This window comes from Pseudorca crassidens, chromosome 2 (assembly GCF_039906515.1).
Source record: "Pseudorca crassidens isolate mPseCra1 chromosome 2, mPseCra1.hap1, whole genome shotgun sequence".
Lineage (NCBI taxonomy): Eukaryota > Metazoa > Chordata > Mammalia > Artiodactyla > Delphinidae > Pseudorca > Pseudorca crassidens.
In genome coordinates this window covers 162,158,454-162,183,266 of record NC_090297.1, presented here as the reverse complement: position 1 = coordinate 162,183,266, position 24,813 = coordinate 162,158,454, and the positions used below count along the sequence as shown (strand labels likewise).

At 39.4% G+C, this 24,813-nt stretch overlaps 1 long non-coding RNA gene across 2 annotated transcripts in view; it reads right to left on the bottom strand.

Annotated features, from left to right (window-relative positions):
* LOC137220050 (uncharacterized) overlaps positions 1 to 24,813 on the bottom strand; it is a 42,672-nt gene that overhangs the window by 17,655 nt on the left and 204 nt on the right. For both annotated transcript variants that reach the window (XR_010941433.1, XR_010941434.1), the window contains exon 2: positions 24,547 to 24,646. This is a non-coding gene — a long non-coding RNA (uncharacterized lncRNA). The remainder of the gene's footprint in view (positions 1 to 24,546; positions 24,647 to 24,813) is intronic.

Sequence of the window (24,813 nt, the reverse complement as noted above, 5' to 3'; positions counted from 1 at the left end):
TAGGAGTTCTTTATATATTCTGGATATGTCTTTTGTCAAATATATGTATTGCAAAAATTTTCCAACAATCTGACTTGTCCTTTTGTTTTTTTATAAATTTATTTTACTTAGTTTTGGCTGCGTTGGGTCTTCACTGCTGCGTGCAGGCTTTCTCTAGTTGCGGCGAGCGGGGGCTACTCTTCATTGCGGTGCGCGGGCTTCTCGCTGTGGTGGCTTCTCTTGTTGCGGAGAAGGGGCTCTAGGCGCGCGGGCTTCAGTAGTTGTGGTGCACGGGCTGAGTGCTCCACAGCATGTGGTATCTTCCCAGAGCAGGGCCCAAACCCGTGTCCCCTGCATCGGCAGGCGGATTCTTAACCACTGTGCCAACAGGGAAGCCCTGTCCTTTTGTTTTATTGATGGTGTCTTTTAGTAAGCAGAAAATTTCAACTTCAAAAAAGTCCAATTTATCAGTTTTTAATTTTATGTTTAGTGCTTTTTTTGTGTCTGCTCTGAGAAAACGTCCCCAATCCCAAGGTCATGAAAATAATGACCTAAATTTTTTCTAGAAGTTTTATAGTGTTAGCATTTACGTTTAGGTCTATGATGGGGACAAGGTTCATTTTTTCATATACATTTATCCAATAGTTCCAGCACCATTTCTTGAAAATACGTTCCTTTCCTTACTGAATTACCTTGGTAACTTCGTCAAAAATCAACTGATTAGGGGCTTCCCCGGTGGCGCAGTGGTTGAGAGTCCGCCTGCTGATGCAGGGGACACGGGTTCGTGCCCCAGTCCGAGAAGATCCCACATGCCGCGGTGTGGCTGGGCCCGTGAGCCATGGCCGTTGAGCCTGCACATCTGGAGCCTGTGCTCCGCAACGGGAGAGGCCACAACAGTAAGAGGCCCGCGTACCGCAAAAAAAAAAAAAAAAAAAAAAATCAATTATCTATGTGTGGACTCTATATTCTGTTCCATTGATCTATTTGCCTTTATGCCAATACTTGATTCTGTCTTTATTACCACAGTAGTCTTGAAATCAGATTCAGTGGAGCCTTCAATTGCTCTCTTTCAAGATTGTTTAAACTATTATAGGTTCTTTACATTTCCATTAGAAAATTTTAATCAACTTGTCATTTTCCACCAAAAAGATTTTAATTTAATTGAGACTTTAACTGGCACATTGAATTTATAGATAGATTTGGAGAGAACTGACATCTTCTAATCCACAAACATGATATATTTCTCTATTGCTTTAGATTTTCTTAAATTTCCTCATGATTGTCATGTGGTTTTCATGGTAGAGTTCTGCATGTATTTTGATAAATTTTTTCCTCATTTTTTTGGTTTGTGGATACTATTAAAAAGAGATTTTTTAATTTCCATTTTAAACTGCTTGCTGTGAGTATATAGACATACACTTAACATTTGTATATTGACCTAGTAATCTGTGACCTTACTAAACTCACTTATTAGTTCTAGTGGTTGTTTCACAGATGTCATATATGGTTATGTCAGATGTAAATAGTTTTTCTTCTTCCTTCCCAATCCTTACACCTTTTATTTTTCTTTGCCTGATTGCAATCATTATGGCTCTAGTACAATACTGAATAAAATTGAGACCATTCTTGCCTTTTTCCCAGTCTTAGGGAAAAACATTCAATATTCCATCATTAAGTATGTCAGCTATAGGTTTTTCATAGGTGGCCTTTATCAGAATGAAGAAATTCTCTTGTACTCCTAGTTTTCTGAGATTTTTATTATGAATGAGTGTTGCATTCTTTCAAATGCTTATTCTACATCTACTGAGATCATAATGGTTTTTCTTTATTCTGTTGATACAATGAATTACTTTGATTGATTTCCAATATGAAACCAATCTTGCACTCATGGGATTTATCCCATGAGTACTTGAACTTGATGTACTGCTCTTGATGTATTGATGTATTGAATACTTGATGTATTGCTCTTTTTACACATTGCTGGATTCAATTTGCTAATATTTTGTTAAAGATTTATGTGTCCATATTCATGAGGGATATTGATCTGTAATGTTCTTTTCTTGTAGCATCTTTGTCATATTTTGGCTTCAGGATTATTTATTGCTGGTGTCACCAAACAAATTGGAAACTCTTCCTTCCTCCTTTGTGTTCTGAAAGGATTTGTGTAAGATTGGCTTTATTATTTTTTCCTTAAATGTTTTATTGAATTTACCAATGAAACTATCTGGTCCTGGAGTTTTGTTTGTGGGAAGATTTTTAATTAGGAATTCAACATCTGTAAAAGACAATATTTGTAAAAAGGGACCATTAAATTTTTGTATTTATTTTTGTGTCAGTTTTGATAATTTGGATTTTTCAAGAAATTTTCTCATTTCGTCTAAGTTTTCAGATTTAGTGTCATTGACTTACTTATAATATTCATCTATTATCTTTTTAATATCTGTAGAATCTGTGATGATACCCCTCTTTTATTGCTGATACTGGTAATTTATGTTTACTTTCTTTATTTTTCTTCTTAATCAGTCTTACTGGGGTTTACCAATTTTATTAATCTTTTTAGAAAACCAACTTTTGGAATTTTTAATTTACTCTATCATTTGTTTTTTATTTTGTTGATTTCTGTTCTTATCATTATTTTTTCTGCTACTCACTTTGGGTTTAAATCACTCCTCTAGTTCTGGAAGTAAAACTTAGGTCATTAATTTTAAATCTTTCTTCTTTTCTAACACTGTAAGCATTTAATGCTATAAATTTTACTCTAAGCACTGCCTAGCTGCAACCCTCAGTTTTTTGGTTGTTTTTTTTTTTTTTTGCAGTACGTGGGCCTCTCACTGTTATGGCCTCTCCCGTCGCGGAGCACGGGCTCCAGACGCGCAGGTCCAGCAGCCATGGCTCACGGGCCCAGCCACTCCACGGCATGTGGGATCTTCCCGGACCGGGGCACGAACCCGTGTCCCCTGCATCAGCAGGCGGACTCTCAACCACTGCACCACCAGGGAAGCCCAACCCTCAGTTTTTGATAGGTTGTATTTTTATTCAGTATGAAATATTTCCTAACTCTCCTTGTGATTTCTCCCTTGTCCTGTGGGTACTGCTTAATATCCAGATATGTGGGACTTTTCTAGTTATATTATTATTGATTTCTCATTTATTTCTGTTGTCAAAAGAGAACATACTACATAAAACTGAAATGTACTAAGGCTTATTTTATGGTTCAGCATATGGTCTATTTTGATGAATATTCCATATGCACTTGAAAAGAACTGATGGCATTTGTGATAGACTGAACAATGGCCCCAAAGGTATCTAGGTCCTAATTCTTGGAAACTGAATGTTACCTTATATGATGTATTAGTCAGGTTCTCAAGAGAAACAGAACTAATAGGATGTGTGTGTATAAATTTAGAGAGAAAGAGATTTTAAAGAATTGGGCTCATGCAATTATGGAGGTTGGCAAATCCAAAATCTGCAGGGTAGTTGGCAGGCTGGAGACCCAGAAGAGAGTTGCAGTTTGAGTCCAAAGGCCAGTTGCTGGCAGAATTCCGTTTTCTTCCAGGGAAGTCGGTCTTTTTCTATTAAGGCTTTAACTGATTGGATGAGGCCCATCCACATTATGGGGGGTAATTTGCTTCACTCAAAGTCTACTGATTCAAATGATAATCTCATCTAAAAAATGCCCTCACAGAAACATCTAGAATAATGCTTGACCAAATATCTGGGTACTGTGGCCTAGCTAAGTTGACACATAAAATTAACCACATATGGCAACAGAACCTTTGCAGATATGATTAAGTTAAGAATCCTGAGATGGGAAGATTATCCTGGATTATCCAGATGGGCCCTAAATGTGATCATGAGTGTACTTATAAGGAAAGCAGAGGGAGATGTGATTACAGAGACAGAAGAGAAGGGGATGCCATGATGAAGCAGAGAGAAATTTGAAGATGCTCTGCTGCCAGCATTGAAGATGGATAAAGGGAGCCATGAGCCACAGAAGGCAAGCTGGAATCTGCAGGAGAAACCCCACTAAAAGCTGCGAAAGGCAAGGAAATGGATTCTCCCCGAGAGCCTCTGGAGTGTGCACTGCATTCTGACACCTTGGTTTTGGCCCCGTGAAACTAATTGCAGACTTCTGACCTTCAGAGGTAGAAGAGAGTGAATGTATGTTGTTTTGAGCCAACTGGCTTGTGGTCATTTGTTACAGGGGCCATACAAAACTAATACAGATTTTACTGCCTGGAAGCGGGGTGCTGCTGTAACAAACACCTGAAAACACAGAGTAGCTTTGGATTTGGGGAAAGGATAGACTCTGGAAGAATTCTGAGAAGCATGATAGAAAGAGCCTGGATTGCTGCGAGTAGACTGTTAGGAGAAATAACGGTTGTTAAAGACTGTCAGTGACGGCTCAGATGGAAGTGAGGGGCACAGTAGAAAAGCCCACATAATCTTAGAGAACACCTAGATTGTCATAAACAGACTGTTGGCAAAAAGTATGGATGTTCAAGGTGCCGCTGGTGAAGGTTCAGAGGAAATGAGGAACATGTGATCAGAAGGAAAGAGGATCCTTATTATATCATGGCAGAAAGCTTAGCTGAATTATGTCCTCCTGTTGTGAGGAGAGCAGAACTTGTGAGCAAGTGTAGCTGAGGAGACTTCCAAGCAAAGTGCAGAGGATGCAGCCTGGTTTCTTCTTGCTGCTTATAGTAAAATTTGAGAGGTAACAGATAAATTGAGGGAAGAACTGTTAAGCACCAAGAATTGATGATTTGGGAAACTCTTCACCTATCCAGATTGCAAAACATGCTAATTAGGAGAGTCACTGTCCAAAAAGCAGACTGTAGAGAGAAGGCCAAGGGTGTGTCTGGAGAGCCATTTGCTAGTGCTGAAGAGATGAGACACGTCACCATGGATCCCCCCAGCCATTTGAGCAGAAGCCAAGAATAGAGATGGGAGACTCCAGGGAAGCTCTGTGGAAGAACCTCTTGTTTCATGGTGTGATTAATGTCCTTGACATACACAAGGGTTTTGAGAATGCTATGTCAGCAGAAACACTGCCAGCTTGAACTGAAAGAGAAAGGGTGAAATGAAAGAAGGTTGTCACCAAAATTCTAGAGGCCGGAAGCAGGCTGATAAAACTACTCTGGTGCAAACATGTGCTACCCTTCAAGAAAAAAGAAGATGGGGAAGCAGGGGGCAGGGTAGGGGTGGAAGCCTCAAGCCACAGAGGATAACTCCTGGATCTTGAGACCTAATGGAGTTTGGCCAGTTGGATTCCAAAATTGCTTGGGGCCGGTGACTCTTCCTTCCTTCCATTCTCTCCCTTTTGAAATGGGAATGTCTACAGCTGTTACCCTGTGCCTGTCCCACAATTGTATTTTGGGAGCAGGTAACTTGTTTTCTAATTTTACAAGTCCACAGATGGAGAGGAATTTTGCTCCAGGATGGCTCATACCCAGAGTCTCACCCATACCTGTTTTACATGATATACGTGACGAGATTTTGAGCTGATGATATTTAGACAAGATTTGTGGCTTGAGATGATACTGTCATAGGTTGAGACTTAGGAGGATGCTAGGATGAGGTGACTATGTTTTGTGTGTGGGATAGACGTGACTCTTTGAGGTCTGAGGGTTGGACTGTGGTTGACTAAAAAATGGTCCCCAAAGATATTCAGATTATAATCCCTGAACTTGTGAATATCACCTTATATGGCTTTAAAGAAAACCTCAGTCCTCCTCTTTTTCGTCTCTCCTCTACTCTCATACTACTATCACACTCACAACACTTCTGACACCAGATGTGTGAGAGTTTTTCCCACACCAAGCAACTGTATGACACCAGATGAGTGTCCTACAATTCAACTCAATTCTGACACTGTCTACCTGGAGATAGCAACAGATCCCATAAGACTGCCCCCCACCTTCCATCTCAGATGCCAGTCAAAAGTCCACATTGTTACCTGTGCTTCTGACCAACCAGCTGTAAACTGGAGGTTCCCACAACACTCCCCTTGGTTTTGATTAATTTGCCACAGAGACCCACAGAACTCAGGAAAACCGTTTACTTACTGCCTACCAGTTTATTATTAAAAATAGGATAAAAGATACCCATGAACATCCAGATGGACGAGATGCATGGGGCAAGGTATATGGGAAGGGGCATGGAGCTCCCACGCCCTCTCCTAGCACCTCCATATGTTCACGAACCTGGAAGCTCTCTAAACCCCAAACTACTGGGGTTTTTATGGACGCTTCATCATGCAGGCATGATTGATCACTAACCCCACTTCCAGCTCCTCTCCCCTCTCTGGAGAATGATGGGTGGGACTGAAAATTGATTTAAAAATTGATCATACCTACATGATGAAGCCACCACGAAAATCCTAATAGTGTGGGGTTCAGAGAGCTTCTACGTTGGTGAACACATCCATGTGCCAGGCGGGTGAAGCTCCTCAACTCCATGGGGAAAGAAACTCCCGTGCTTGGGACTGCCCCAGACTTTGCCTTATGCATCTCTTCATTTAGCTGTTCCTCTGTATCTTTATCATATCCTTTAATAAATGGTAAACATAAGTGTTGCCCTGAGTTCTGAGAGCTATTCTAGCAAGTAATTGAATCCAAGGGGGAGAAGGCCCTGGGGATCACTGATCTGTTGTCACGTTGGACAGAAGTTGTGGGTAAACTGGGGACCAACTACTTGTGAGTGGCATCTGCAGTCTTGTAGGACTGAGCCCTTCACCTGTGGGATCGATGCCATCTCCAGGTAGATAGTGTGAGAACTGAGTTAAACTGTAGACACCCATCTGGTGTTGTGGAGAATTGCTTGGTATGGGGAATAACCCCACACATCTGGTGTCAGAAGTGTTGTGAGTGTGGCAGTCATGTGAGAGCAGAGGAGAGACTCACAGGAGTGGTGTGGGTTTTCTATACAAGGGCAAAAGGGGCTTTACATGTGTGACTAAGTTAAGGATCTTGAGATGAGAAGATTATCATGGGTTATCCAAGGTGGGCCCTAAATGTAATCACAAGTGGTCCTTGTAAGAAAGAAGCAGGCACAGGTACATTTGACTACAGAGAAGAAGGAAATGTGAAGGAAAATGCTACATTTCTGGCTTTGCAGGTGGAGGAAGGGACTGTAAACCAAGGATGCAGCTCTGGAAGCTGGAAAAGGCAAGGAAACAGAGCCTCCAAAGGCAGTGCTGCCCACTGGCACCTTGATTTGGGGCCAGAGAAACTGATTTCAGACATCCGACCTCCAGAACTGTGAGAGAGTTATTTTGTATTTTTAGCCATCAACTTTGCGGTAATTTGTTACAGCAGCCATAGATAGTGTTGTTCCAATCTTTATCATTACTGTTGTGTGTGTGCGTGCGTGCGTGCGTGTATGTGTTCTGTCTCATTTTATCAATTCCTAAGAGAGGATGGTTAAGCTCTCTCCAACCATGATTGTGAGTTTTTCTACTTCTCCCTTCAGTTCTCAGTTTTTGTTTCATGAGCTTGGAACCTCTATTGTTAGATACAAACATAATTAGGATGGTTGTATCTTCCTGATGAAATGTCTCTTTTATCATTATAAAATGCCCTTCACCTCTGGTGATACAGTAATACAGTTCAGGGGTCAGCCATGGCTTTGGGGGGAATTTACATGCAGATTTGGGAGGGGGTTCTCCACTCTGTGGCTCCTTCCTTCCAGGATGGCCTCCCCCAATTTCTATTTACCCTGCCAGCCTCAAACTCCATGCTCTGGTACCTAACTTTGTGTCTTAGGATACATTTGACTGTGTCTGTGACTTACTGTGGCTTCCTACTTGACTTTTAGTCACCCCAAGCTCTTACAGATTGGTCAGTGCCTCCAGGGGCAAGTCACAGGAAAGCAGGATTTACAGAGTGCACCTCCCTCCTCAAGAGTCAAATACCCTCCAGTTTCTGCCTGCTTTCTTTGCTCTCCAGTGTCTTAAAATAATGTATGTATTTTTAAAATATTTTGTCTAGAGTTTATAACTGTTGTCTGTAAGAGGATTAGACTAATATAAGCTACTCTGTCATTGTTGAAACCAGAAACCCCCTTAATTACACTACAGTTTTTAAGAACTTCTAGAGTCCAAAAGAAAAAAAATTTTTTAATGCAAACAGCTACCTTGGGAAATGAGGAGGAAAGAAGTTAGGCAGCTGGCTTGGACTCATTCCTCTTCCGATTAGTGGGGGACATTCCCAGGGAAAGAAAGGCCAGCGACCTGGTCTAATCCCCTTGTAAATATACTGACAACTGGATATTTGCTAGGAGGAGAGTGCTTATAAACTAAATTCTTTCAGCATGACGTCTCTGGTTTAGAATGGCTTATCATAAACAGATCTAGACTCTGGATTTATGACTGGAAAGGGTAATATTAGAGTTGTACAACTATTGGGTATAAAATAGAGATGACCTAAATTTAGAGGACCTAAGTGCCACTCCCCACCCCCACCCCCCGCCCCGCACTGTGTGAGGTGCCCTGCAAACCTTGTTAGAGACTTCATATATTATTGTGAGCCAGGGAGCACATGTCCAAGCAGACCCAGGAACCACCGGGGATGTCTCAGACTTCCCCCTGCTTTGCATGTGCCTCTTGATTATTATATTCATAAATTTGATACTGGCAAGATCTCTGCCTCAGGTCAGTCCAGTTTCACCTGATCCTTTGTGTTAGCTCAGAAAATATTCATAGCAAATACCTGAATGGGGCCAATATCCTTATTACAAAAGCTCATATAAATTATTAAGAAAAGCATCGAGACACCAAACGATACACACACATAAGACTCAATAGGCAATTCACAAAAGAAAAAATGTAAATGAATATAGAAAAAGATTCATACTCCCTAGCAATCAGTGTAATTTATAACAACATGGAGTTGTTCTTGTATTTTTTTAATCTTGAAAAATTAGCAAAGATGACACAAACAGATGGAGAGATAAAAGATGACACAAACAGATGGAGAGATATACCATGTTCTTGGTTTGGAAGAATCAATATTGTGAAAATGACTATACTACCCAAAGCAATCTACAGATTCAATGTAATCCCTATCAAATTACCAATGACATTTTTTACAGAAATAGAATGAAAAAAATCTTAAAATATGTATGGAGACACAAAAGACCCCGAATAGCCAAAGTAATCTTGAGGGAAAAAAAAGGAGCTGGAGGAATCAGACTCCCTGACTTCAGACTATACTACAAAGCTACAGTAATCAAGACAATATGGTACTGGCACAAAAACAGAAATATAGATCAGTGGAACAGGATAGAAAGCCCAAAGATAAACCCACGCACTTTTGGTCAACTAATCTATGACAAAGAAGGCAAGGATATACAATGGAGAAAAGACAGCCTCTTCAATAAGTGATGCTGGGAAAACTGGGCAGCTACATGTAAAAGAATGAAATTAGAACACTCCCTAACACCATACACAAAAATAAACTCAAAATGGATTACAGACCTAAATGTAAGGCCAGACACTATCAAACTCTTAGAGGAAAACACAAGCAGAACACTCTATGACATAAATCACAGCAAGATCCTTTTTGACCCACCTCCTAGAGAAATGGAAATAAAAACAAAAATAAACAAATGGGACCTAATGAAACTTAAAAGCTTTTGCACAGCAAAGGAAACCACAAACAAGACGAAAAGACAACGTTCAGAATGGGAGAAAATATTTGCAAATGAAGCAACTGACAAAGGATTAATCTCCAAAATTTACAAGCAGCTCATGCAGCTCAATATCAAAAAAACAAACAACCCAATCCAAAAATGGGCAGAAGACCCAAATAGACATTTCTCCAAAGAAGTATACAGATTGGCAACAAACACATGAAAAAATGCTCAACATCATTAATCATTAGAGAAATGCAAATCAAAACTACAATGAGGGGCTTCCCTGGTGGCGCAGTGGATGAGAGTCTGCCTGCCGATGCAGGGGACACGGGTTCGTGGCCCGGTCAGGGAAGATTCCACATGCTGCGGAGCGGCTGGGCCCGTAATCCATGGCCGCTGAGCCTGTGCGTCCAGAGCCTGTGCTCTGCAACGGGAGAGGCCACAACAGTGAGAGGCCCGCGTACTGCAAATAAAAAAAACAAAACTACAATGCAATATCATCTCACACTGGTCAGAATGGCCTTCATCAAAAAATCTACAAACAATAAATGCCGGAGAGGGTGTGGAGAAAAGGGAACCCTCATACACTGTTGGTGGGAATGTAAATTGATACAGCCGCTATGGAGAACAGTATGGAGGTTCCTTAAAAAACTAAAAATAGAACTACCATATGACCCAGCAATCCCACTACTGGGCATATACCCTGAGAAAACCATAATTCAAAAAGAGTCATGTACCACAATGTTCATTGCAGCTCTATTTACAATAGACAGGACATGGAAGCAACCTAAGTGTCCATTGACAGATGAATGGATAAAGAAGATGTGGCACATATATACAATGGAATATTACTCAGCCATAAAAAGAAATGAAATTGAGTTATTTGTAGTGAGGTGGATGGACCTAGAGTCTGTCATACAGAGTGAAGTAAGTCAGAAAGAAAAAACAAATACCATATGCTAACACATATATATTGAATATAAAAAAAAAATGGTCACGAAGAACCTAGGGGCAAGACGGGAATAAAGATACAAAGCTATGAGAGAATGGACTTGAGGACATGGGGAGGGGGAAGGGTAAGCTGGGACAAAGTGTATATATGGACATATATACACTACCAAATGTAAAATAGATACCTAGTGGGAAGCAGCCACATAGCACAGGGAGATCAGGTCGGTGTTTTGTGACCAGCTAGAAGGGTGGGATAGGGAGGGTGGGAGGGAGGGAGACGCAAGAGGGAAGAGATATGGGGATATATGTATATGTATAACTGATTCACTTCATTATAAAGCAGAAACTAACACACCATTGTAGAGCAATTATACTCCAATAAAAATGTTAAAAAAAAAAAAAAAGGCAGAAGACCTAAATAGACGTTTCTCCAAAGAAGACATACAGATGGCCAAGAGGCATATGAAAAGCTGCTCAACAACACTACTTATTAGAGAAATGCAAATCAAAACTACAATGAGGTATCACCTCACACTGGTTAGAATGGGCATCATCAGAAAATCTACAAACAACAAATGCTGGAGAGGGTGTGGAGAAAAGGGAACCCTCTTGCACTTTTGGTGGGAATGTAAACTGATATAGCCACTATGGAGAACAGTATGGAGGTTCCTTAAAAAGCTAAACTTAGAATTACCATAAGACCCAGCAATCCCACTACTGGGCATATACCCAGAGAAAACCATAATTCGAAAAGACACATGAACCCCAATGTCCACTGCAGCACCATTTACAATAGCCAGGTCATGGAAGCAACCTACATGCCCATCGACAGACAAATGGATAAAGAAGATGTGGTACATATATACAATGGAATATTACTCAGCCATAAAGAGGAATGAAATTGGGTCATTTGTAGAGATGTGGATGGACCTAGAGACTGTCATACAGAGTGAAGTCAGTCAGAAAGAGAAAAACAAATATTGTATATTAATGTATATATGTGGAATCTAGAAAAATGGTACAGATGAACCGGTTTGCAAGGCAGAAATAGAGACACAGATGTAGAGAACAAACATATGGACACCAAGGGGGGAAAGTGGGAGTGTGGTGGTGTGATGAATTGGGAGATTGGGATTGACATATATACACTAATAGGTATAAAATAGATAACTAATAAGAACCTGCTGTATAAAAATAATAAATAAAATTCAAAAAAATTAGCAAACAATTTTATAAAAACTGTAATTTCTAAAAATAGCCAGGGTAGAGGGAAGAGACAGTCTCACACCTTGCTGGAGGGGAGCAAACCTTAATGCAAATCTTTTGAAAAGCAATTTCATAATATTCTTCAAAAGCCCCAATAATTTCATTTATGCAGATTCATCCTAAAGGAAATAATTCTAAATACAAAGAAATCTATGCCCTAAAATTTTTTAAATTGGAAGTAATCTAAAAAGTACAACAGTAAGTGAATGGTTAAACATAGTGTGGTGTATCTATTCACTGGAATATTGTCCCACTATTTCAAATAATGTTGATGAAAACTACATAGTAATACATGAATATAATGCAATGTTAAGGGGAAAAAAGTAGGCTATAAAATGGTTCACATAGGGCTTCCCTAGTGGCGCAGTGGTTGAGAGTCCGCCTGCCGATGTAGGGGACACGGGTTCGTGCCCCGGTCTGGGAATATCCCACATGCCGCGGAGCGGCTGGGCCCGTGGGCCATGGCCGCTGAGCCTGTGCGTCCGGAGCCTGTGCTCCGCAACGGGAGAGGCCACAACAGTGAGAGGCCCGCGTACCACAAAAAAAAAAAAAAAAAAAAAAAAAAAAGATAAGCTGAGGCACATTAACTTTTTTTTTTTTTAAGAGTTTATTTGAGTCCACATTGATTTAACTGGGCAGCACCAAACCAAAGGTGATTAGGAGCTCTCACTGACAGCAGCTAGGGGAGGGGTTTTACAGAGAAGAAGCAAAGCAAGGAAATTATTTGATTGGCCACAGCTTAAGCAGTTAGTTGCCTTATTTGGGAAAGCCTAGTTGGCTGTTTGTGGTTGGTGGTTCTTAAGTTTCATTTTCTCTGGTTCAAGTGCATCAACTCTGGCTTAGGTTTTGGTTTGCCTGCGTGAGGCACCAAGGCATTAGAGCCAATTCAGTCTAATGGCCTCCTTGTTCGATTACCTTAACATGCATCACACCTTTTCCCTCCACGTTCAGTAAAGTAATTCCTCACTCAGTGGGCATGACTATTGGACAGCTACTACTTTCCTTCCTAAACCAACACGTGTAGAGTGGTACACACAACCAAAGAAAATAAGAAAGTGGAAGCCAGGCTATTAAAAAAAATGTTTGCCGAGTTGTCTACAAAGTATAATTTAATTTCATAAATCTTGTAAGAAAAATGACAAGGTGATATGCACATCCTTGAAATGGTTTAAAGAAACAAACACCAAAATGCTGCGCCCATCCGCTTCACGCCATAGAAATATTGAACGAAGGTGGAGCCCGGAGAGAAAACGGCTTCAATTGGTGGTTCTCCAAGTGCGATCTGCAGACCCCTAGGGTATGTGTGGGCAATATGGTTTCCATACTAATACTAAGATTTTATTATTATTCTTTCTCACTATGTTGACATGTGCACTGATGGAACAAAAGCAATGGCAGGTAAAACTTCTGGTGTCGGAGTGTAGAAGAACTCAGCAGCGCCAAACAGTACTGGTAGTCATTACATCAGTCACTGTCACAAATTAGTGACTTTTTAAAAGAGTCAGATTCAACTGAGAACGTACAAAAGAAATCAGTAAAGGTTATCCATTTTATTTAATCTCTACCCTTGATTTATAATCCTTTTACCATTCTGTGTAGTGAAATGGGAAGCAGGCATCAAGCATTTCTGCTACAATCTGAAGTGTCTTGGTTGTCTCTATGAAAAGCACTCATGTGATTACGCTTACACGTAAGCTGCACTAGCTGCTGTTTCTAGAGAACATCATTTTTGCTTGGAAGTATGATGGACAACTGGAAGCTATTCAGACTTGTGTACCTGGCAGACATTTTCTTGAAAATGAACAAAGTGAGTCTATCATTTCAAAGGGAAACAAGTCATAGGGAGATACTGATGGTATGTGTTGCTAATGACAAAATGTAAGCTTTCAAGTGAAAAGGAGAATTCTAGAAAACTTGTATCTGTCATAGTGACTTTAATAGCTTCCCAGCACCTAAAGATTTTCCGGATGAGATTGGTGGTGATATTAAAAATTTGTGGTTTTTATAGTGTAAAATGAAGTGTGTTAATATTTGGAAGATCTGCATAATCAGTGAACCAATGTTTTTCTAAATGGTCAATACATGATGTTATAAAATCATGCATGGGTAAAAGGATCCATTAAAGTTCAAGAGAGATCAATGCATTTTAATGTAACAGATATGAAAAGTTATTGATATCATTTCAGACTCCACTCTGCAACTATAAGAAATTACAATTGTTAAACTTAGCATAGTATCAGAATAATCCACAATGATCTGAGAAGGCTATTGAAACATTCTTACGTTTTCCAACTTTAAATCTATGCAAGGTCAAATTTTCTTCGTATACTTCCACCAAAGCGGCATATCACAAAAGATTGAATGCAGAAGCAGATGTGAGGATCCAGTTGTCTGCTTATAAGCCAGACATTAAAGAAATTTGCAAAAATGTTGTATTAGTTTTCTCTTGCTGTTATAAAAAATTACCGCAAACTTAGTGGCTTAGTAATACATGCTTATTACCCTACAGTTCTGTAGGGCAGAAGTCCAACACACGTCTTACGGGACTAACAGGTGTTACAGGGCTGTGCTCCTTTTTCGAGGCTCTAATGGAGAATGTGTCTCCTTGCCTTTTCCAACTTGTAGAGGCCACGCTCTTTCTTTGGCTTGAGGTCTCTTTCCTCTATATTCAAAGCCAGCAACACTGCATTTCCCTCTGACTCTTCTTTAGTTGTTGCATCTCCTTCCGACCACAGCCAGGAAAGGTTCTGCACTTTTAAGGATTTGTGCGACTAAGCCCACCTGGACAATCCAGGAAAACTCCCCATCTCAGGGTCCTTAACCCTAGTCACATTTACAAAGTCCCTTTTGCCATTTAAAGTTAACATATTCACAGGTTCTAGGGAATAGGGTATAGACTTCTTTGGGGGACATTATTCTACCTCCCACAAATGTAAAACAGTGCCACTTTTCTCGCTAATTTTTTGCAGTAACATATAGTTATTTTTCATTAAAATGTTATGTTAATATGCCATTGGTTATTACTTTAAAAAGAATAAATTTTTTAAATTTCTCAGTTTTAATTTCTAATACCGTAAATATTGATAGATATAGTCCACATAAACAAAAGCTTTTTGGAGTCCTCAGTTTTGAGAGCATAAAGGGGTAGCAAAACCAAAAAGTTAGAAAATGTCTAGCTTAACTTATTGAAATGGTAAAAGCAGACATCATAGGAACTCCTTTAAAATAACACAAACATCGGGAATTCCCTGGTGGTCCAGTGGTTAGGACTCGGTGCTCTCACTGCCAGGGCCCCTGGTTCAGGGAAATAAGACCCCGCAAGCTGCATGGTGCAGCCAAATAATAATAATAATAATAATAATAATAATAATAATAATAATAATAATACAAACATCCTCTGAGGAGAGATGAGCCATCCTAGCTATCATGCAGAGAAAATGATGTAAATGTGAGTCATTACGTGAATTGACATAATCTTTCAGGCAACTGCTGGCAATTTCTAGACATACTGGCAAGAGCTGTTTCAGGGTGTCCTTCAAGCATCCCTTCTGTCCACAGTGTCACCCATGACTGGCAATACTGCAGATCTGTTGCCAGCAACTGGCCCATGGCTGGGTTTCATAGCTGGCAGACTGGCTCTGTCCTGAAACCCTACAGGTGAGACTATCCAATCATGGTGTATCATGGAAAGTGGCTTTGCATGGCTCAAAGGGGAGGCAAAGAAACTGTTCCAGACTTGAAAACACAACAGTCCAAAACCTATGGGACACAGCAAAAGCAGCCTTGAGATGGAAGTTTATAGCGATACAAGCCTACCTCAGGGAATAAGAAAGATCTCAAATAAACAACCTAAACTTATGCCTGAAAAACTAGAAAAAAGAACACACAAAGTTCAAAGTTAGCAGAAGGAAAGAAATCGTCAAGAGCAGAGCAGAAAGAAATGAAATAGACACTTTAAAAACAAAAGAAAAGGGCTTCCCTGGTGGCACAGTGGTTGAGAGTCTGCCTGCCAATGCAGGGGACACAGGTTTGTGCCCCGGTCTGGGAAGATCCCACATGCTGCGGAGCAGCTGGGCCCGTGAGCCATGGCCACTGATCCTGCGTGTCCGGAGCCTGTGCTCCACAACGGGAGAGGCCACAACAGTGAGAGGCCCGCGTACCGCAAAAAAAAAAAAGAAAAAGAAAAAAAGAAACGATTAATGAAACTAAGAGCTGGTTCTTTGAAAAAACAAACAAAATTGATAAACCTTTAGCCAGACTCATCAAGAAAAACAGATTGAGGACCCAAATCAATAAAATCAGAAATGAAAGAGGAAAAGTTACAATTGACACCACAGAAATGCAAAAACTCATAAGAGATTACTATGAACAATTATATGCCAATAAAATGGACAACCTAGAAGAAATGGATACATTCCTAGAAACATACAATCTCCCAAGACTGAATCAGAAAGAAATAGAAAATATGAACAGACTAATTACCAGTAATGAAATTGAATCAGTAATTTTTAAAAAAACCTCCTGACAAACAAAAGTCCAGGACCAGACTGCTTCACAGATGACTTCTACCAAATATTTAAAGAAGAATTAATACCAAACTATTAATGTCAAACTATTCCAAAAAATTGAAGAGGAAAGAGTGTTCCCAAACTCATTTTATGAAGCCAGCATTTACCTGAAAGCAGACAAAGATGCCACAAAAAAAGAAAACTACAGGCTAATATCACTGATGAACACAGATGCAAAAGTCCTTAAGGAAATATTAGCAAGCCAAATTCAACAATACATTAAAGGGATCATACATACACCATGATCAAGTGGGATTTATCCCAGGGATGCAAGGATGGTTCATTATCTACAAATCAATCAATGTGATACACCACATTAACAAAATGAAGAACAAAAATCACAGTATCATCTCAATAGATGCAGAAAAAGCTTTTGACAAAATCCAACACCTCTTTATGATAAAAACTCTCAATAAAGCAGTTATAGAGGGAACATACCTCAACATAATAAAGGCTATATATGACAAACTAGCAGCCAACATTATACTCAAGGGTGAAAAACTGAAAATGTTTCTCTAAAATCAGAAACAAGGATGCCCACTCTTACCACTTTTATTCGACATAGTATTGGAAGTCCTAGCCACAGCAATCAGACAAGAAAAAGAAATAAAAGGAATTCAAATTGGAAAGGAAGGAGTAAAACTGTCACTGTTTTCGGATGACGTGATACTATATATAGAAAATCCTAAAAACATCAACCAAAAAACTATTAGAACTAAGAAATAAATTTAGTGAAGTTGCAGGATACACAATTAATATACTGAAAGCTGTTGTATTTCTATACACTAACAATGAACTATCAGAAAATAAAAATAAAATTAACTCATTATTGACTGGGGGATTTTTGCAGAAACTAATGCCTATGGCCGGTGATTTTTATTTTGGCCAGCCAAAAATAATTATGTTATTTCACTAACACTTTGCGGGTTTATTACATTCAACAGTTACACCTGACTCACCTGTAAAGTCTTCTAATTTTCATGAAATGTTGTCTTCAATTCACTCTTCTGTAGAAGCAAAGGAGCATTCTCCAGCACCATGAGTTTCATTTTCACTTTCTGTATCAGAATCAATCACTAAGGTTTTTTGTCTTTTTTTGGACTAATATTCACATCGTCTGAATCAGAACTATATTCTGAAGAACTATCATCTTCTGAGACACTAGTATATATGTCACTCGGACAATCAGAGAAAGTATCTGCATAAAATTCGCCGAAAAATTCTTCCTCACTCAAAATTCTGTGATGCGTCATTTTAGAAAATTTTACATTTATAATATACACAAGGTTGGAACAAAAACCTAATGGAGCAAAATGTGAATGATAACGACAATCATGAGTTCTATAATGAACCCCTGATCAATTTTAAGTTCTAACAACTTTGCACGGTGATGTTAGTTGTATCACTCTCTAAAAACGGATTAATACATCTCTGGTCAATAATGTGTTAAGAAAACAATCCCATCTACAATTGCATCAAAAAGAATACCCAGGAATAAATCTAACCAAGGAGGTAAAAGACCTATACTTGGAAAACTATAAGACACTGATGAAAGAAACTGAAGATGACAAAGACAAATGGAAAGATATAACACGGTCATGGTTTGGAAGAATTAACATTGTTAAAATGCCCATACGCCCCAAGGCAATCTACAGAGTCCATTCAACGCCTATCAAAATATCCATGGTATTTTTCACAGAACTAGAACAAATAATTCTAAAATTTGTATGGAAACACAAAAGATCCTGAATAGCCAAAACAATCTTGAGAAAGAAGAACAAAGCTGGAGGTTATCACAATCCCTGATTTCAAACTATGTTATAAAGCTACAGTCATCAAAACAGTATGATACTGGCACAGACACATAGATCAATGGAACAGAATAGAGAACCCAGAAATAAACCCACCCTTATATGTCAATTTATCTATGACAAAGGGGGCAAGAATAAACAGTGGGGGGAAGACAGCCTTGTCAATAAATGGTGTTGGGAAAACTGGACAGCCACTTGCAAAAGAATCAAACTGGACCACCTTCTCACACTATACACAAAAATAAACTCAAAATGGATTAAAGTCTTAAATGTAAGACCTAAACCATAGGTTTTATGAAACCATAAAACTCCTAGAAGAAAACATAGGCAGTAGGCTCTTTGACATTGGTCTTAGCATATTTTTTTGGATCTGTCTATTCAGGCAAGGGAAACAAAAGCAAAAATAAACAAATAGCACTACATCAAACTAAAAAGCTTTTGCATGGCAAAGGAAACCATCAACAAAATGAAAAGGCTGCCTACTGAATGGGAGAAGGTATTTGCAAATAATACATCTGATAAGGAGTTAATATCCAAAATATACAAATATAATATATCCAAAATATACAACTCAACATCAGAAAAACGAATAACCCAATTAAAAAATGGGCAGAGGAGCTAAATAGACATTTTTCCAAAGAAGATATACAGATGACCAACACACATGAAAAGATGTTCAACATCACTAATCATCAGGAAAATGCAAATCAAAAGCACAATGAGATATCACCTCACACCTGTCAGAATGGCTATTATCAAAAAGAGAAGAAATAACAAGTGTTGGCAAGGATGTGGAGAAAAGGGAACCCTTGTGCACTGGTGGTAGCAATGTAAGTTGGTGCAGCCACTATGGAAAACAGTATGGACGTTGTTCAAAAAATTAAAAATTATTTACACTTAGGTTGCTTCCCTATCTTGGCTATTGTAAACAATGCTACAATGAACATAGGGGTGGATGTATCTTTTCGGAGTGGTGTTTTCATTTTCTTTGGATAAATACCTAGGAGTGGAATTGCTGGATCATATGGTAGTTCTAGTTTTAATTTTTTGAGGAAACTTAAAATCCCCTGCACACCAAAACCTGAAGCAGAAACCACCCCTTCTGGAACCGAGGTCAGGTTCAGGAAGGTGCTTATTCATCCTTCACAAACCAGCATGTGAAAAGCAGCTGAGAGTGACAATCTCAAAGGAGAACCATGAAGGGAATTAATTCATCAAAGATTACTCAGCCACAGCCCAGCTGATGCACTGACATGGAACCTTCTAAGTGGGCTAAAGAGGGCTGCTGCATCAGGTCAGACAGACTCGAGGTCTACACTTAATTCTGCCCCTCGCTTTCCATGTATATTTGGGAGACATCTTTGTCTTTGTTGACTTCCATTTCCCCATATATAAAAGAGCAATAATAACGTTCCACCCCTCCAGAGTTGTTCTAATGGTTCAAATTAAGACAAATAAAGTGTAAAGCACGTATAAATGGGATCCAAAAACTGTCCATTCCCTATTCCTCTTTTTCTTGCCTTAAAAAGTTGACATGTCAAGAATCCAAGAAATGTACAGGTCCTGCTCTAGAGATGTTCACAGGAAGTGAGGGAGAAAAGTGGCTTGTCTGCAGTAGATGCTGTGCAAAGGAATGCTAGCAGAGAGAGGTGCATGTAGCTTAGTACAGCCAGTGGAACAATGGTGTAAGGGGAATAGGGCTGGAACAGTCTTGTGCATTAAGCAAGCTTTGGCTTAGTTTCATGTGAGGGAGTCAAAAAATAACAATGGCCTGTTGAACAAGATAAAATTGTTTTTCCCTCCCTGAGACACAGCAAGGAGGTAAGCAATTCTAAGCTAGTGGCTCCACAATCATCAAAGACAGAGCTCCCTCCATTTTATTGATTCTCCATCCTCATGGTCGTCACGGTCCAAGACGGCTGCTTGAGCTCTGGTTATCACCTCCACGTTCCAGATAGCAAGAAGAATAAGAGTAAGGATGTACCTCTTCTCCTTCTATCCCATTAGTCAGAACTTACTCACACGGCTTCACCTAGAGCGATCTGTGGGATTTCTGAGTGGAGTGGTCCATGAGTAGTGGTCCACATGTCTGGGGCTCTGGGGAGAGGACTAAGTTGGAGATTCATCAACATAGAGGTGGCAGCTTAGGTCATGGGTGGATTCCTCAGGAAGAGTGTGCACAGTGAGAATAGAACTCCAGTGACGCCTGGAAGCAACAATGGGCAGAGGAGGTGAAATCCACCATGGAGAGAAATAAGGCGAGCACGGCATCAAGGAGAAAATTTTTCAGTCAATAGTGTTCAGTGGTAAAAGTCAGGCTACTTAGGAGTGATGTCATGGAAAATGGCAGACCAGGGGCTCCAAGAATCAGTACCTCCACTTAAGCAACCATTAAGCTGATAAAATCTGACAGAATCAGCTTTTCTGGAACTCTGGAATCTAATAAAAAAAAAAAAAACTTAGAGCAACCAGGGGAGTGACTCATGAAGAAAGAGGCTGCTATTTCAGTAAGAAATTGTTGCAGCATTTTTGTTTACCCACCCACCATCTCCCATTCCCCAGCCCAGCAGCAGCCAGGGGGACAACAGCCTGAATCCCTGCTGTGGCTTGCTGATACCAAGGTGGGCAATACAGACCTTGTTCTCAAAAATGTGGCTGTACATTTTGGCCCAGCTGGCAGGTCTGTGAGGGTGCAGAGGCTGACATTTGCTTCACCCCCCTCAGACTGGAGCAGCTTCCCAGGTGGCATCTTTTGAAAGGATTTAAAGACATACAGTACCCACAGTTGTCTGGGGCAAGCGGTGGCAGATGGGGTTAAGCAGCAGACAAACCAAAAAGCCTGGAAAGGGGAAGGCTGAGGAGGAAGATACTGGAAGAACAAGGGCTTTGAAGGGCTACTTCTTATATCAGGAAATCCAGACTACAACACACATGTCCAGGGCCAGACACATGCTCAGAAAAGACCTGAGAGGACCCTAGGCTTGCACTTTTGGCTAATCTTCCATGCAAGCAGGAAACAAAGACTAAGGCAGAGTTGCAGGTGGCCTGGTTAAGTGCAGCAGGAGAACCCAGCTCAGGGCCAATCTACAAAGACCAGGAGAGGTTTCTTCTAATTTGGGGCAGGGTGGGGGTGAACTCCAGGTATTTAAAGAAATCTGTGTCAAGTCAGTGGCTGACCAATGAGATAATGGAACAGAGACCTCAGTGACTACACATGATTGGAATACAGTCTGCACGTGGAAGCAACCTAAACGTGCATCAACAGAGGAATGGATAAAGAAGATGTGGTACATATACACAATAGAATATTACTCAGCCATAAAAAAGAATGAAATAATGCCATTTGCAGCAACATGGATGGACCTAGAGAATATCATACTAAGTGAAGTCAGTCAGACAGAAAGACAAATATGATATGATATCACTGATATGTGGAATTTTAAAAGATGATACAAATGAGCTTATTTACAAAACAGAAACAGACTCACAGACTTCGAAAACAAACTTATGGTTACCAAAGGGGAAAGGGGATAAATTAGGAGTTTGAGATGAACAGATACACACTACTGTATATAAAATAGATAATCAACAAGGACCTACTGTATAGCACAGGGAACTATACTCAATATTCTTTAATAACCTATATGGGAAAAGAATCTGAAAAAGAGTGGATATAGGTATATGTATAACTGAATCACTTTGCTGTACACCTGAAACTAACACAACATTGTAAATCAACTATACCCCAATATAAAATAAAAATTAAATTAAAAAAAGGAATACAGTCTGCAAAAATAGTTTGGAAATGTCACTAAACAAATGGATGATTGTAACCCTTAACAAGCAATAACGGCAAACCTTGCCAAGGGGTACAGAATCTGATTTCCAGAGCTGCCACAATATTCAAATTGTCTAGTTGTCAACAAAAAATTACAAGGCATACAAAGAAAAAGTATGACTCATTCACAGGAAAAAGAATTTGGCAGAAACCATCTCCGAGGAAGCCCAGAAATTGGACTTGCTAAGACAAAGACTTTAGATGAACTGTCTTAAATATGCTCAAATAGCTCAAGGAAACTGTGGACATAGAACTAAAGGAAACCAGAGAACAATCAATGTATAAACGAATAGAAGAGATCAACAAAGAGACAGAAATTATAAAAAGGAACCAAACAGAAGTAATTCTGGAGCTGAAATGTACAATAACTAAAATGAAAAATTTGAAAAGCTCAATAAAATTGACCAACTTTTAGCTAGACTGATAAAAAAGAGAAAAGGTATAATTAAATAATTAAAATCAGAATGACAGTGGGGACATCATTATGACCCTTGAAGAAAAACAAAGAATTATAAGGGCATACTATGAACAATTATACACCAACAAATTAGATAATCTACAGAAAATGGACAAATTCCTAGAAACACACAAATTACCAAAACTGACTCAACAAGAAATAGGAAATCTGAACAAACCTATAAAAAGTAAAGGGATTGAATCAGTAGTAAGAGATCGAATCAGTGATCAAAAATCTCTTCAAAGGCAGGATCAGATGGCTTCTCTGGGTGAATTCTACAAAACCTTTAAAGAACTAACACCAATCCTTCTCAAACTCTACCAGAAAATGGAAGAGGGAATACCTCCTAAACTCACTTTACGAGTCTTTATGCTCCACATTAGGGGCTGAAATTCAACCTCTCAATAAAGTACAATACAGAAAGTTCCCAAAACAACGACAAACCTGGCTGGGCAGTCCTTTCTTGGGGATTCTGCAGAGATGACTCATACATCAGTTAGCGTTGAGTTTGTGACCCTGAAGGATCTTTACATTTTAAAGAACCTATTGTTTAATCATTGTTTCTGTTACTTGTAATTCATTTCTCTAATTTATCAAAGGTTATTATTTGGATCATTATTTTGTCTGTCAAAATGCGGACCTGCCCCATTTCCATCTTGGGTTTATTTTCATTTAAATAGCTCTTTTTAAAATTTGTTTTTTCCCATTTATCTATAGCCCAATGATTTTTGACAAGGGGGGTCCAAGACCATTCACAGGGGGAAAGAACAGTCTCTGCAACAAATGGTGCTGGGACAACTGGATAACCACATGCCAAAGAATGAAGCTGGACCCGGACCTCACACCATATACAATAATTAACTCAAAACGTATCAACAATCTAAATGTAAGTGCTAAAACCATAACACTCTTAGAAGAAAACATAGAGGTAAATCTTCATGACTTTGGATTTGACAACAGATTCTTGACTATGACACCAAATGCACAAGCAATAAAAGAAAAAATTGATAAACTGGACTTCATCAAAATTAAAGCCATGTATGCACTAAAGGATATTATCAGAAAGTGAAAAGACAACCTACAAAATGGGAGAAAATATTTGCAAATCATATATCTGATTGGGTCTGATATCCAGAATATATAAAGAACCACTTACAATAACAAAAAGATAACCCAATTAGAAATGGGCAAAGGACTTGAGTAGACATTTCTCTGAAGATATACAAACGGTCAACAAGCACAGGAAGGACACTCAACATCACTAGTTAACAGGGAGATCCAAACCAAAACCTTCATACCCATTAGGAAGGCGATAAATAATTTTAAATTTTAATGTTAAATAACAAGTGATGGAGAATGTGGAGAAATTGGAACCCTCTGTTCACTGTTGGTAGGAGTGTAAAATGGTTCAGGCTCGTGAAAAACAGTTTGATGGTTCCTCAAAAAGTTAAAAATAGAATTTCCATATGATCTAGCAATTCAACTCCTAGGTATATACCCCAAAGAACGGAAAACAGGTATTCAGACAAATATTTGTACACGCATGTCTACAGCAGTGCTACTGACAATAGCCAAAAGGTGGAAACAGCACAAAGGCCCATCAGTGGATGAACAGATAAACAAATTGTGGTTTATACATGCAATGGAATATTATTCAGCCATAAAAAGGAATGAAGTGCTGATACATGCCACAATGTGGATGAACCTTGAAAACATTTATGCTAAGTGAAAGAAGCCAGCTACAAAAGGTCCCATATTGTTATAATTCCATTTATATGAAATATCCAAAATAGGTAAATAGGTTGCCAGGGACTGAGGGCAGAAGGAGATGTGAAGAAACGTTTAAATGGGTAGGAGGTTTTGTTTTGGAGTGATGGAAATGTTTCAGAATTAGATAGAGGTGGCTGGGATTGTACCATACCGTGAATGTACTAAAGGCCATTGAATTGCACACTTTAAAATGGTTAATTTTATGTTGTGTGAACTTCACCTTTTTAAAATATGAAGGCACTCAGAAATATCAGATTATTGACAACTCACCCCTTGGACTCCAAATCCTGGAAACAACGTTCCAGGTCAATTCTCAGGTCATGGGTAGCAATTTCATTCCTGTTCAATTTTATCTGGTAGTTTTGAAGCTCTAGAATACAGACCAGGAAAACTCTCAAGATGTTAGCTCACCCCAGGCCACTAGAGCTCCCTTATTGTGAGTAAATACCGGGGGTGGGGTGGGGGGTTGGAATGCAGGGACCTAAAACTACAAGACAGGAGACTGTCCACGAAGCAAATGCGCTACCGTCCTATGGT